This window comes from Macaca fascicularis, chromosome 17 (assembly GCF_037993035.2).
Source record: "Macaca fascicularis isolate 582-1 chromosome 17, T2T-MFA8v1.1".
In the NCBI taxonomy this organism is placed as follows: domain Eukaryota; kingdom Metazoa; phylum Chordata; class Mammalia; order Primates; family Cercopithecidae; genus Macaca; species Macaca fascicularis.
In genome coordinates, this window is record NC_088391.1 from 88,608,655 (window position 1) to 88,624,915 (window position 16,261).

At 40.5% G+C, this 16,261-nt stretch overlaps 1 long non-coding RNA gene across 1 annotated transcript in view; it reads right to left on the bottom strand.

The window, feature by feature from the left end:
• Positions 1–11,797, bottom strand: part of LOC135968133 (uncharacterized) — a 74,858-nt gene extending 63,061 nt beyond the window's left edge. The window contains exon 1 of the long non-coding RNA XR_012426468.1: positions 11,544–11,797. This is a non-coding gene — a long non-coding RNA (uncharacterized lncRNA). The remainder of the gene's footprint in view (positions 1–11,543) is intronic.
• Between the last annotated feature and the right edge of the window lie 4,464 nt (positions 11,798–16,261).

The window sequence follows — 16,261 nt, forward strand, 5'->3', positions numbered from 1 at the left end:
CAGGGCTCTTAAGTACATGAGCTCTGTTTTCCTAGCCTTTATGGGAGGCAGTTTAGTGAAGTGAAAATAACAGTGAATTGATCCAAATTTGCCCTCTCTCCCCTTTTTAGGTGTGTAATCCTAGGTAGGCTTCCATTCCTATCTGCAAAATGGAAATGAGAATGCCTTCTTTGCCAGGTTGTTATAGGAATCCAATGACACGATAAAAGTAAAGCGTTTTCATAAAATTTCATAAAATCCCAAGAAGCTTACCACTACTTTTTATATATAATAAAAACAATAATAATTAACATTTTTGGTATGGTGCCAGCTAGTCTGCTAAATGCCTTATTTTAACAACCCTATAAGGTCAGTAGTGTCATTATCATCCTTTTCATTTTCAACTGGGAAATCTGACAGACAGAAAGGTTGAGTAACTTGCCCAAGGAAGATCATACAGTGGGTAAATGGTAAATTATTCTGTTGTTACTTCTCCTGGTGTTTTCCTTTATGCCCAGCAGAGTATATGGCACACAATGCCTGCAGTAAGCACTGATTATGTGCTTAAGCCTATTTATAACATCCACATAGGAAACAGGACTATCTTTCTTTGTATGAGTTTCTCTGTTGTCACAGGCTTTTACTATGTGCTTAAGTCTAAAGAACATGACTTACCCTGAGGTTTATCAGAATCCTGCAATTCCGCTCTGTGGCAGAGTGTGACCATGCTTACAGCCAGGTGGCATTCACTTGGGGCCAACCTGGAAATTCTTGGGGCCAAGCAGACTCGGTCTGGATTCACAGAGTGGGGCCTGCATTGACCCCCTGCGCTGGACAGTACGGGACAGTTCACGGGCACCCTGAAGTGCTCCCTTCACTACAATGACAGCAGACACTGTTCATCCCGAGCATAGCTCCTTGAGGGTTCTATCTCCACTTCACCCTGAAAGACAGATTCATGGTTTCCAAGTTGCAGTGTTTCTATTTATCTGCATGTAAAGGCTGTGGTTCACAGTCAAATACGAAATGTGCTTCTCATAAATTTGTGTGCAAACTGAAGTCAAACCCAGTTTGTGTTTCTCTCTTCATCTTCCTGTGCCTTCTCAAACAGGTTTAGGGTAATCTTACTGTATCTCCTGAAATAATCCCCCCAAAATCAGAATTTCAGAGTTTACATTTACAGTTGAAGAGTCACAAGTCCAGAGAGGGGGCATGGCTTGCTTTTGACAGAGATTGGTGAAATTCAAGCTCTCTTGAGTCCCTGTCGCACTTATTTAGTCTTAACTCATTATCCCCAGTGTCTGGTGGACCCAGGTTCTTAGGGACTCCATCTCTTAAAAGGCTGGTGGGATGCAAGTTTACTTGTCCTCACTCGCACCCACCAAGGATTGCAAGTGACCCTGAGGGGAGAAGAGAGGGTATATTAGTCCCTTCTCATGCTCCTAATAAAGACATACCCGACACTGGGTAATTTATAAAGGAGAGAGGTTTAATTGACTTAAGGCTGCAGAGGCCTCACAATCATGGCAGAAGGCAAAGGAGGAGCAAAGGCATATCTTACATGGCAGCAGGCAAAGAGGGCATGTGTAGCGGAACTCCCCTTTATAAAACCATCAGATCTCATGAGACGTACTCACTCTCACTCTCATGAGACCAGCACAGGAAAGACCTGCCCCCATGATTTAATTACCTCCTACCAGGTCTGTCCCACATGTGGGGATTATGGGAGCTACAAGTCGAGATGAAATTTGGGTGGGGACACAGCCAAACCATATCAGGGGGCTTCTTGAAATTCTAGTTTTTATTCCCCTGACATTTTCAACCATGTCTACATACTGAGAATTTGAACATTACACACAGCTCGAGAGCTCGAGATGTCCTTCCCAGCAAATCACACCACTTTAAGTAAGGAGAGCACTGGAGAAGCAAGGGCACCGGTGACTCTGCTTGTGTAGAGCTGGTGGTGTCTTCTCACTCACTCAGGCTAGGGAGGCTTGGTCACCTCTTGCCTGTTGTGTCCCCATTTTGAAAGTATTGTAGGAGACTAAAGTAAAGGCATCACCAGCTTCAGGCTTCACTCGTTACTTGGTAAAAGTGTCTGCAAGGGCCCCTGGGCATCCTGCTGGGTAGTTGGACTGTGAATTCTGCCTGCTATTATCCCCTCCATCCTGGATTCTTGAGAGAAAGCATTTATTTGCATCAAGTCTTTCAGTATCAGCTTTTGGAGTGCAGTAAGAAGCCTTTATTTGTTTTTTAGGCAGGATGTCACACTGTTACCCAGCCTGGAGTACTTTGGAACGATCTCTGCTCGCTACAGCCTCAACCTCCCCAGGCTCAGATGATCCTCCCACCTCAGCCTCCCAAGTAGCTGGCACTACAGGCATGTGCCACCACACCCAGCTAATTTTTCTATATTTTGTAGAAAATATATGTTGCTCAGGTTGGTCTCGAACTCCAGGGCTCTAGCAATCCTCCCGTATCTGCCTCCCAAGTACTGGGATTACAGACATGCCTGGGTGAGGCACCACGCCCCACCACAGGAGACTTTTAAAGCACATACAATCAAGCCGTGTCTCACTAGTCCTCCTATTTTGCCAGGAAGTTCTCAGTGATGCCTGAAATTCCCAGGAAGTTCTGGTGTTCTTGGAGCTTCTAAAGAACAAGGAGCAAACAGAAAATAAAAAACTCTGGTAGCCAATGAGCCAAGTGAAGAGTGTGCAGTTGAAGATGCTGATAAATCTCTCTCTGAGACCCCCAGCTGTCAACCTCATCTACTCCAGCAGCCTCTGCATCTTGCTGGTGGATTTGATTGAATTTGCAGAGCAGACTACACTGACTCCATTGTAAAGGAGCTAGTAAAATCATCGTGACAGGTGGCATGTTACTCGGAAAGAGACAATGAAGTTAGACCAGTGAATCTCTTGCAATTATCAATTCAAACATAATAACTTTGTGCATTGGGCAGGAGGAAGACAGTGAGGAGCAGGGATGAGTCAGTCGTCAGGGGGAGGAGGAGAAGGACGTTATCTGCTTTCCCAGGCTTTTACCTCCTGACTTTATGGCTGCATCCTTGGTTCTACTCCACAGGTTTCTGTTTTAAATTAGCACTAAATGAAATAGAATTAAAATATGATGAAGTAGCCTTTGGGTGTCTCTGCTTCTCATTTAAATACTTGAAAAACATTGCATTTCCAAATTCTGAACACTTTCTGTTTCAAAGCATAATTTGAGTTTGAGGATAAGAGTGATTTTTAGAGCTCCTTTTCAGAAAAGAAGAAAGGGTTGATAAATTTAGCAAGAAAGAATGAGGGGAGGTAAAGAGGAAAGTCAACTGCATCTAAGAGAATAGCTGCTGGGCCCTTGCCTCTGACTCCATACATGGGAAGGGAGGAATGTGGAGCAGGAATATGACCTTCCCTAGGGGTTGAAGGAGTATAACAATAGAGCTACAGTCTTCAGGTTGGGCCTTTCTGGTACCTTCCAAGTCTGTGATATGTGACCATAAGACCAATTCAAATCAGATGTGGAGCCAGAAGGGTCCTTAGGGATTGAGGAACCACCTTGTATGATTTTCTTATTCATTCCATTTTTATTGGAGCTCAGAAATGTCAAGAAACTTGTCCAAGATTGCACCGCAGGATTGCAGCATGGGGACTGCTACCGCCAGCCAGCACTCCTGGGGTCTCTCCACTCTCTCACACTGACTCGTATAATGTTCAAGGCTCCAGGTTGAAACACCAAAGCCCCCAAGATGAAAACCATGAGAATGCTCAGAATTGGAGACTATGTGATCCAACTGAGAAAAAGAAGGCCCTTGACTCAGCCCAAGATAGACTTTTTTGAGGGATTTGTCATCAAGTATCGAATTTAGAAGCATCACTTGAGGTGGTCAATCTTTTTGAGGATGCAAACTTCTTTGTATAGTTTGAAAGAAGAAACTTCTCCAATGCACACAGACACATCAGTTAACAAATTAAAAACCCATATAAAATCCTCACTCCATCTGAAGAGTCCTGAGACCATATTTAGAAGAGTGATCACATGAGAAGAATCTTCAAATATCAACAGCACTTCGAAGAGAAATATGAAAACAACTGCCGTAATTCCTTGGTAATTATAGTTATGGAGGAACTAAATCCTGCATCTGTGAGCAAACAGAGAAGAGTCTCAGCCTGGATTCCTGGAGATTAGTCACGGGGAAAGGCAAATCCCTCTGCACTCCTTGCATCCAGAAAGCAAGATCCCTCGGGAAGTTCCACAAAGCAAGAATATTCAGCATTCCTAATGACAGGGGAAGGTCACTGACTTGCTACAAATGAAGCGTCAGATTTCCAGTTTAGTTGTACAGCTACAGATGAAAAACAAAGCTTACGCTAAAATAAATAAATAAATAAATAAATAAATAAATAAATAAATAAAATAAAATAAATAGGCCAGGTGTGGTAGCTCACGCCTGTAATCCCAGCACTTTGGGAGGCTGAGGAGGGTGGATCACCTGAGGTTGGGAGTTCGAGACCATCCTGACCAACATGGAGAAACCCTGTCTCTACTAAAAAAAAAAAATACAAAATTAGCCAGGCATGGTGGTGCATGCCTGTAATCCCAGCTACTCGGGAGGCTGAGGGAGGAGAATCACTTGAACCTGGGAGCGGAGGTTGCAGTGAGCCCAGGTCATGCCATTGCACTCCAGCGTGGGTAACAAGAGCAAAACTCCATCTCACAAAAAAAAAGAGTAAGGGATATGAGAGATAATGAAAGAATGAAGACACACAAATGGTGAAAAAAAACTCAACCTCACATAATACGATAACAGACCTCTTTTTTGATAGGTCAAATTGAGAAAACACTTTTAAATCATAATTTTCAGTCTTTCGAGGCTTCTCAGTTAGTTCTGGTGAAGTTTACATTTTTCAGAGGGTAATTTGAAATAGTATGGGCCTTAAAAAGGTTCATACTCTTTACTTCAGTGATTTAACTATCTATAGAAATTTCCCATAATGAAATGATCAGTGTGCACAAAGATTAATATATAAGAATGTTATTGACCATGGTATCTATAGCAGTCCAATAATAGCCCATTGTCCAATAAGGAACAATTGGCTAAGCATTTGTCAATAGGCAGCTGTCTCAGTAAATTATGGGCCATTGAACCATGAATATTAGGGAACCATTAAAAAATATGTTAGCAGTTGCCTACTAATTTTTTCTGGTGTAACAGGAGAAAGATAAATAAATAAATAAATAAATAATAAATAAATAAATAAATAAAATGCTAGTGGGCCAAGGCACGTCTTCTCAAACCTGTAGCCTGAGCACTTTGGAAGGCCGAGGCACATGGATCACCTGAGCGCAGAAGTTTGAGACCAGCCTGGGCAACATGGCAAAACCCTGTCTCTATAAAAAAATACAAAAAATTAGAGTGATGTGGTGGCGCACGCCTGTAGTGTCAGCTACTTGGGAGGCTGAGGTAAGACAATCATGTGAACCTGGGAGGTCAAGGCTACAATGAGCCCTTATAGCACCACTATAGCACCACTCCAGCCTGAGCAACAGAGCAAGACCCTGTCTCAAATATATATAAATAAATATTATATATTAGCAATAGATACCTTTGATTGTGCCCTTACTCTAAGATAGGATGGAATGGAGAATGTGACAAAAGAATCCAATGATACTACAAACGTTATGAAACAATCTCACTTAAGGGAATAGGGGAATAAGGTACTGACTTAAATAACTTTGGAAATAAGTAGAGTCTATAAGACTAAAGGTAAAAGGCAATATGCCTAAGCACCACTATCTAGTTGCTAAAGTTGGTTCCCGTAAGAGCAGAGGATAACAATTCTGAAACCACTCTCCACGTACGTGGTACTTGAGCAATAGAGTGAACGGATGGAGAATGATGGAAGCCAGGTTTCTCAATGAAGTGTGAGATTACAAATAAGCAAAAGAGGATCCTGGAATGATCCCTGTGGTAATGGATTAGAATTGGAGACAGCAGTATAAACTCATGCTCAACTCAATACAGATACAGATGGTTACATATAGAAATATTTATAGATGTGTGTAAACACTGGTTAGAATACACAAATATCCTCACTCTGTCAGCTGAGAGGAGCTAGAAGCAAAAGCACACGAGGAGCAAGAAGCGCACCTAGTGCCCTGTTCTTTGTTTCTAATATGACCTCCAATAAAAGGAACCTGGACTCCTCGGAGAAATGGCTCATTCTAGAAGAGGGGCATATACAAGATGAGCCTGGAGTATCTTTTAATGCCATAAGGTAAGAGAGTATTTTTAAAACTTATAAAAACTAAAAAAAGAAAGAGAAAGAAAACCACTCCACAATGATTGGGGTACATCAAAGAGCTCCCAATACTCAGAAGGAGGGACAATTTGAGCATCAAAATAACATAGTATTGGATTATAACCCAATGTATAAAATCAGTATCAAGTCCATACTGATATAAGTGATTAAATGAATGTGGAACAAGAGACAAATCTCCCACACAGTAAAATTTGAACAAATTTATAAAATTACTCAGATCGCAAGAAAGTGGATTATAACTCCTGCTTATTAAGTGTGGTCTGCACAAAGTGACTTCCTTCTGGAGAGCACACTGTAAAAAAAGTAATGTGTAAACATGGACATAAATTTTAAAAGAAAAGAAAAGAAAGCAATTAACTTTGGCACGTGGCTCACGCCTATAATTCCAGCTCTTTGGGAGGCCGAAGCAGATCACTTGAGCCTAAGAGTTCAAGACCAACCTGGGCAACAGAGCAAAAAACTCCTATCTTTACAAAAAGTTAGCTGGGCATAGAGGCTCATGCATGTAGTCCCAGTGACTTGACAGGCTGAAGTAGGATGATCACTTGAGCCCAGGGAGGTCAGGGCTACAGTAAGCTGTGATCATGCCACTGCACTCCAGCCGGGGTGACACAGTGGGACCCTGTATCAAAAAATAAAGAAAAGAAAATTTAAAAATAGTATAGAAAAAGGAGAAAAAAGAGTAACTTGACAGTAGAGAAACCTGACAAACACAATCTTAGATGATCAAGGTCAACATCGATGGCAATGAGCCATGTTAACAATACATACCCTTGATATGCTGTGATGAGAATGTCACTTTGCTTCTGTGGTCTTCCCCCAAAAAACCCATAATCCCTGTCTATCATCAGAAAAACGTAAGAGGAAGGGACATTCTACAAAATAGCTGACCAGTATTTCAATCCTCAAAGCTATCAAGGTCATCAAAAACAAAGAAAGTCTAAGAAACTGTCACAACCAATAGAAACCAAAGGAGACAGGACTGCTAGATGTACTGCGGTGTACTGGATGTGATCCGAGAACTGAAAATGGACATCAGAGACAAAAACGATGAAATATAAATGAAGGCATGGGCTTTAGTTAATGAAAGCATATCAATATTGGCTCATTAATTGTAATAAATGTACCGCACTAATGTTAACATGTTAAGAGTAGGAGAAACCGGACGTGAGGACATAGGAGCTCTACTATCTTCACAATAATTCTGTAAATCTAAAACTATTCTAAAATAAAAATTGTATTAGCAAAAACAACAACAAAAGAAATAATCAGTGATAAGTAACATCCAGGAAGAATGATGAATAAGGATTTAATCTGCTATTGTTTCATTTTTTGTTGGAAAAAAATTTTACAGGAGTCACATCCAGGTTAGAACAAGTGTTGCCTCATAAAGGCAGCAATAAACTTATTTGGGCTGAATTCTACCACTTTTCTAGGATCCCCAGAGGGTGAGAAAGTTCATTCTGACCACTTCCCTTCTCTATTTCTACATTACCATCATCTCATGAAGCTTGAAAGTAGGGCAGCCTCTCCAATGGGCCGTTTCTCCTCTCTGTCTCCCCTATCCCTCCAGCATTTGATTTAGTATACCTGAACCACCTCATTCTCCATCATTATTTCAGCTTAGCCAAGAGGAAATTAGTACTAAAACCATCAAATATTAGTTGAATATCTTTTATTAAACAGAAAATGGGAATTACCGGGTACTTATCCATACCCTAATAGAGTACCTCTTAACAGCTATGCAAAATAGCCTCTATGAATCTCTCATCCTGCTTGTTCCATGACATTTTCTACCAAAGGGTCTGAGCATAAAAGAATTAGGTGTGGTAATAATATTGAAGATGACAATAATAACACATAATGTTTACTGAACACTTACTATGTGCTAGGCACTAGATGTTTTGACTTTTATGGATTTTTTTGGTGGGTCCGGTCAGTTGATTTTTTAATAAAAAATAGTCCAGACTCAGAAGGTATAAGCAGGTAAAACAATTTTATTTTTCTCCTGCCCATGACTTTCAGTTGTACAGTCCCATCACATACCTGGGCAATATGTCAGGCAGATTATATTTTGCAAGTCACCTTGAGATATTAACCAACACCCTCATTTTGACGTATTCAAAAGTCCAGTACAGTTTAGAACGCTCAACTTGAAGCTTCCCCTCCTTCTGAATCCCAACCCTTAGTCAGTCTGAAGAAACCTGCGACAGGCAATAGTTGAAGTTCTATAATTTTTTTTTACGTTGTCTCCTTCTCCATTACCACTTGCTTCTAACTGGTTGGAAAAAAAGGGCAGGGAGGGAGCAGATAAAACTTCACCCAACATGTGCTGATGTCAGCTGTTGTTGTCACATGTCACATGGGGAAACCCCGTCTCTACTGAAAATACAAAGATTAGCCGGGCACGGTGGCAGCCGCCCGTAGTCCCAGCTACTCGGGAGGATGAGGCAGGAGAATTGCTTGAACCCAGGAGGTGTCTGGGGATGGCATATACCCAAAGGCTGACTCTTATTCTGTGGAGCAACTGAGTGGGGACTTACTAGTGACTAGTACCTGGCACTGCTCCTCTTAGTAACCCCATGGAATCTCTCTTCAACAAAATATCCCACAGAACTCTTTCCCATTAGGATTACTTTGGCCCCATTGGGCAGATCTCTAGAGGTGGGGTCCTCTTAAAATGACTCAAACTCAACTATTTTCCATGGGGCACACTCTAGAAAAACACTCCAGGAAGCCCTCATTCCCTGCAACTGGTGGGTGGTGCCCTGCTCCATGGTAGCCTTCTCTCCCTGCTCGGCCATCAGGAGCAGCTCTGATCAGGACTCTGACCTTTCCCGCCAATCCTCCCTCCTCTGGGCTTAACCCTGGAGGGGCCAGAAAGGGTAACCAGAAAGTGAGGAGAAAGCACAAAGAAGACACAAGGAAGTGTCTCAGTCTGTTCAAACTGCTATCACAGAATACACTGGGTGGCTTATACACAACAGAAATCTATCTCTCACTATTCTGGAGGCTGGGAAATCCAAGATCAAGACATCTGCAGATTCAGTGTCAGGTAAGGGTCCACAACCTAATCCCATCATAGATGGCGCCATCTCACTGCATCATCATATGGTAGAAGAGGCAAGGGGGTTTCTCTCAGGCCTCTTCAATAAAGGTACCAACCCCATTCACAACCATCTACGTGGGCTCCACCCTTATGACCAAATCACCCTGCAAAGGCCCCACTTCCTAATACCATCACCTTGAGGGTGAGGATTTTGACGTATGAATTTGGGGCGGGGAACAGAAACATTTGGAGCATAGCAGGAAGCAAATGAACCAACCCTGCCCTTATCTTCCCAGTAACAGGTTTCCAGGCATGTGTCAAAACCGGGCTGAGGTGGGGAAGCAAGAACTTTTCAATTGAATGAGCATTTCAAGTTTCAACATTTACTGATTGGACTCAACATTTTAATAGTTAAAATAAAACTGAAATTTTTACTCCATGAAAATAAAACCCAAAAGTGACCAGGAATACACTGGTGTCAGTATTAACAGCAACAAAGGAAATCATCAGTGATAAGTAGGGTCCAGGAAGAATGATGAATAAGCATTTAATCCGCTATTGTTTCACTTTTAGTTGACATTAAAGTGCAGCTAAAGGACAGGAGAGGGGGATTTAACTGGCACTGTTGAAAGACAGTAGTAGTATGAGAAAATAAAGCTGCTTCATGATTTACTCCCACAAAAGACAGTATGTTTCATAAACTACATATACTAATTTATACTCATAACAGTTTTATGAGGTGACGTGTTAAGATAAATTCTCTGAAGAAATAAACTGTTCTTAAATGATACATTTTGATCTTCCATCAAAAGAAACCAATTTTCACTTACTATCATCCGAATAGATCTTTTTGGAACACACCTGCCTTCTAGTGACTGTTTGTTGAGATAAAATTCGAAATGGTATTATTTTTCAACTAGAGGAGATGTTTGCAGGAAGAACCTTTCTAGCTCCTAATAAGGCATTCAAAAGTAATCAATTAGGTTGAGTGCCGTGACTCACACCTGTAATCCCAGCACTTTGGGAGGCTGAGGTGGGTAGATTACCTGAGGTCAAGAATTCGAGACCAGACTGGGCAACATGGTGAAACCCTGTCTCTACTAAAAATACAAAAAATTAGCCAGGTGTGGTGGCGGGCACCTGTAATCCCAGCTACTTGGGAGGCTGAGGCATGAAAATCACTTGAACCCAAGAGGTGGAGGTTGCAATGAGCTGAGATCATATCATTGCACTCCAACCTGGACAACAAGAGCTAAATTCTGTCTCAAGAAAGGAAAAAAAAAAAAAAAAAAAAAAAAGTAATAACTGGTCTCTAGGTGGAGATGAGGTAGAAGGAATTGTTTGATCACTGAACACTCATCACCCCACAACCTAACTCCATCTGGCAGAAAATAGGTTTAGAATTTAGTTGGTGTATAAATCTAGCAAAGCACCAGTTATAAGTACCTACATTAGCCCCTGCCACTTTGTAAGGCAATCACTGATAATGTTGCCTATACATGGCTATTTATTTCTTATTTTCCTGTACAATGCATTGTCTTCAGTTCTGAGCTTGCCCTTCTTTATCAGCTTTAGGCTGTTATTTCGTAACTAGCCTCAAGTCCTTCTCCTTTTATGGCCTATATGGAATAGTAGGGGAGATAAAAGGGTTGATTATTATTGTTGTTTTCTATTTACTAGCAGCATTTTTAGGAAGTGAGGCTCAGAGAAGTATTAATTTCAATCACTCTAGAAATCCTTGCCAGAAGCCACTTAGGTGTCTGATATGCTTATTTGCACAAGAGGTCTGCTTCAATTGGCAAAGATGTTAAGTCTTTTTTGACTTAATTGAATCCAAAAAAAAATCTGGAAGCTTTCATACTTTTCTTTATTATTGGTTCAACTGTTAAAGAGATGTTGGTATAGCAAGATCTTTGAAAACAGAACCAAGAAACTAAAATGTAAGCAAACAAGTGCTGGGTATTAAGCAGGTTGCTGTGTACTGCAGGGACTATAGGTACAAAATTAAACGGGTTGCCGTGTACTCCAGGGACTATAGGTTCGTGTGTCATTACAGAGAGAATGAAATTGGCCACATGAAATGTTTTGGCTATATGTTGCTCTATAACAAATTATCCAAAATCGTATTCACTTAAAGCAAGCGAATTAGCTAACAGTTTCTGTAGGTCAGGAATACAGGTGCGGCTTACCTGGATGGCTTTGGCTCAAGGTCTTTCTTGAGGTTGCAGTCAAGACACTGGGGCTGCTGTCATCTCAAGACCACCAGGGGCCGGAGCACCTGCTTCCATTATGGCTCACTTAATGGCTTTGGACAAAGGCCTCAGTTTCTTGCCGTTGCCAGGGCACCTCAGTACTCTGCCACTTGAATGCTCTGTGGGACTGCTTGAGTGTTTTCACAGCATGGAAGCTGGCCTCCCCTCAGACTGAGTGATCCAAAACAGGGATAAGAGAAAAAACACAATGATTCTTTTAGGTATTCTTAAAATCCACACACCATCACATTCACCATATTCTCTTAGAAGCAAGTCACTAAGTCTAGCCTCCATCAAGAGGAGGGGATTAGGCTCCACCCTTTGAAAGGAGGTGTATCAAAGAATTTATGTACATATTTTCAAACCACAACATTAAGATTTGGAGATGGTGGCTGTTGCTTTGTTTGTGTATTTGTTTGGCACTTATGCTCCCAGTAAGCAGAAGTATTCTCAAGTGAAAAAATATAGATGTCAATTGCAGAGAACTATTTTAATAAAGTGTTATGTAATACCCTTTATTTTCAGCCACAATAATTATTTTAATAAAATATAACGCGATATGTTTTATTTTCGGCTAAAGGACTTTTATCCTTTGAAGAGTGAGAAACAGAGAAACTTCCAAAAAACTGCACCCCAAAATTATAAGAATGAGAACATTTTAAGATAAAAATTCCTTTAATGTTTTTCTCTTTCACCAGTACAAAAAGTGATATTTTAATAAAGCAGCATCTATTAGAGAAACTGCTAATGTTTATACAGAGTTACATTCTTACATTCAAAATTACTCAGGCCCAATCTTACTTTCTCCCTAATAACAATAGTTTAATCAAGGAGGTAATCTTTAATGCAATCTAATATCTATCCTTTCTTTAAAAATTGCCGCAAACTTCTCAATCAACTAGCATTCACAGTATAAAACTGAGAACTAAAAATAAAATCCTAAGCCCCCAAATAACTGAATGGACCCCCTCTTGGCCAAGGGGACCCAGAGAAACCTTGAAAACTGAGTTCCTGGCCACAACAGGACAGGAGGTTGGACACACATTGGTATATCCCCTCTCTGTGTGGTTTAGACACAACTGATTAGCATTAGTGTTAAAATAGAGTTCGTAAGACTGATGGAACGGGCCGGGCGCGGTGGCTCATACCTGTAATCCCAGCACTTTGGGAGGCTGAGGTGGGCGGATCACAAGGTCAGGAGATTGAGACCATCCTGGTTAACACGGTGAAACCCCGTCTCTCCTAAAAATACAAAAAATTAGCTGGGTGTGGTGGCAGGCGCCTGTGGTCCCAGCTACTCGGGAGGCTAAGGCAGGAGAATGGTGTGAACTCGGGAGATGGAGCTTGCAGTGAGCTGAGATCACACCACTGCGCTCCAGCCTGGGTGGCAGAGCGAGACTCTATCTCAAAAAAAAAAAAAAAAAAAGAAGAAGACTGATGGAATGCACTCTATAGCAATAAGATACCAAACTACAAACAGGACCTAAGGCCAACCAGTCAAGGATTAAGCCAAGTACCCCTACACTTAAAGAATAAGCTGGGTTCTAACTGTCACAGGTTTTTCTTCTTTTATAGAAGCTAAACAAGCACAAGCCTTAAGAGAAGCAATATTGAAATATTTGCAATATTGAAATAAAAGCAATATTGAAATAATCCTCTACCACCAGCTGCTGATTCACTGGTCCCCTGTTCCACAAGCCATAACTACAGCTTCGATTGGACAAGACTGATTTCAGTAACTCTCCATGGACTGGTCCCAGCCAGTTTAAAGAGACTGCACACTTGAGTGTCTTCATCTCCCTGCTTCACCTTTTGACATACAAGGCCTAACTGTAATGTAAATGTTATGCCTCCACACCAAAGTGAACATGGGATGCATGAAACATGCATGTTAGTTCATGTGTCAGGCCCCGCTTCATGAATAGCCGTAGCTGCTCCTATAACCTGTTGAATATGTGTACCGGGCCAACCTGTTTAGCGTAAATGCGAAGCCCCACACTCCCTTCCTTCAAAGTGCCTCCTTCAGGTCTCTGCCAGAGGCTACACTTCCAAGTCTGTCAGGATGACGGCCACCCTAGAGGCTGTAACCCTTTTTATAATAAATAAAGTCTCCTTTCCAAATTTATAGAACTTGGGATTTTTCAATTGACAAAACTTTTGAAATCTACATAGGTTGATAAAACAAGGCAAACAAGGACCCATGCTCATTAAATTGGCTACAATTCACTTTAATATTATGGAAGTTCTTCCATATATTATTTATATTATCTTCCTTTTAAATAATACATTTTAAAAATCACAAGATGAATGAATATTTGAATCATGATTAAGGACATCAGAAAAACTTCTTTGGGGATATGCCATATACAACTTTGATATTATCTGGAGCTTTTTGGAAAACTCATTCAAAAAAGATTGTTCTGATGCCCTCTTTTTTCTAAGTAAAATCAAAATATTGGTCATTATGCTGCTCTTAAAAATGTCTTTGTTATCAAAACTCGCCATCAGAGAAATGCAAATCAAAACTACAATGAGATACCATCTCACACCAGTTAGAATGGCGATCATTAAAAAAATCAGGAAACAACAGGTGCTGGAGAGGATGTGGAGAAATAGGAACACTTTTACACTGTTGGTGGGAGTGTAAACTAGTTCAACCATTGTGGAAAACAGTGTGGCGATTCCTCAAGGATCTAGAACTAGAAATACCATTTGACCCAGCCATCCCATTACTGGGGATATACCCAAAGGATTATAAGTCATGCTGTTATAAAGACACATGCACACATATGTTTATTGTGGCACTATTCACAATAGCAAAAACTTGGAATCAACCCAAATGTCCATCAGTGACAGACTGGATTAAGAAAATGTGGCACATATACACCATGAAATACTATATACAGCCATAAAAAAGGATGAGTTCATGTCCTTTGTAGGGATATGGATGCAGCTGGAAACCATCATTCTCAGCAAACTGTCGCAAGAACAGAAAACCAAATACCACATGTTCTCACTCATAGGTGGAAATTGAACAATGAGATCACTTGGACACAGGAAGGGGAACATCACACACCGGGTCCTATTGTAGGGAGGGGGGAGTGGGGAGGGATAGCATTAGGAGATATACCTAATGTAAATGACAAGTTAATGGGTGCAGCACACCAACATGGCACATGTATACCTATGTAACAAACCTGCACGTTGTGCACATGTACCCTAGAACTTAAAGTATAATAAAAAAAAAAACTAGCATCAACGCATTGCAATACAATGTCATAAAAAGCCCACCTGTTTTTACAATTCATAAATTGAACTTCTAGTTTAAAGATGTGGTTTAAAGACAGAATATCTTCCTTATTTTCTTGGGAGTGTTCTGAAAGCCACAAAGAGAATGAGAAATAAGAAATGCAAACTTATCTGTGGCAAAGCTAGGCGAGAAAAAATCCCATGCCATCAAATAAATGGAAAGGCTGCCAAAAGCAGAGATCACGTGGAGATATGTGTGGCAGAAAGTAAAGGGGGAAAAACAGACTGTGACCTTGGATCGTGGACGAGCCAGCAAAGTATATTTCTTGGCAGTGAGAGACAAGGGCAAAATAAAAATCATTCATTTGCAGCAGTAGGATGAGTGCACAAACTAGCATCAAGAGCTTCCCCAGAACTAGGAAGCAGAGAATGTTGGACTGCATGAGAAATCACATAAATGGCATATTTACAGGAAACAGCTTGTCTCTTTAGCAATGAGAGAATAACAGAGACAGAACTCAGTGAAAACTTTATGGGAGCCATCTCTAAAGGCTGGGACGAAGTAAAGGCTAATTAACCTGACACAAGAATCCTGGGTCATGGGGGAAATTCCAGCTAGCCCAGAACATAGCCCTAGTTCCTCCCAAACATGAAACTTCTGAAAATGGCTGGTCCAAGAAAAATTCACCTCAATCAACTAAGTAATCAAAAGGAAGTATCACAAGAACTATTCCAAATAGATATGATGGGAGTAGGGAGAGAGTAAAGGGAAAAGAAAATAAATGGTAGAAGATGAATATTCACTGACAAGTAGCGGATGAAAAGAGTGACCAAACACTATAGTCAATTTAAAATTCTTGAATCAATGCCCTTCTGAAGCAACTGCGGTGAAAACATAGTGAAGAGTTAGTAAAAAGAAGAAAATAAAGCATGAACTAGCAAATTTCAGAAAAGAATTGCAAGAAAAATCATCACAGAAATAAAAGTTAAAATGAAAGAAGCACAAAATAGGATAGATATTGTATAGGATATTGAAGATAAAACTGGGGAAAACAACAAGAAATGGAAATTAGCACCCAAACATATTTAAAATATTAAGAAGAAAATTATGGTTACCTAAAAGAGATCAAGTCTACAGCCATGCCACCCTGAATGTGCCTGATCTTGTTTAAAAGAGATCAAGATGAAGGCAATGAAAAAATTGGAGTAAAGCAAATTATTTCCAAAAATAAAAGATATGTTGAATTGACATAATAAATGGACATCACATCCCAGCAGAAACTCACCCAGTGTGTTCAACGGCAAAACATACTCTGAACTTAATGTATTTCAAAAATAATGAAATAATACTTTAGAAAACAAAGTAAATTATCAAATCATTTATATGAGAAAAATATTCCAGCTAT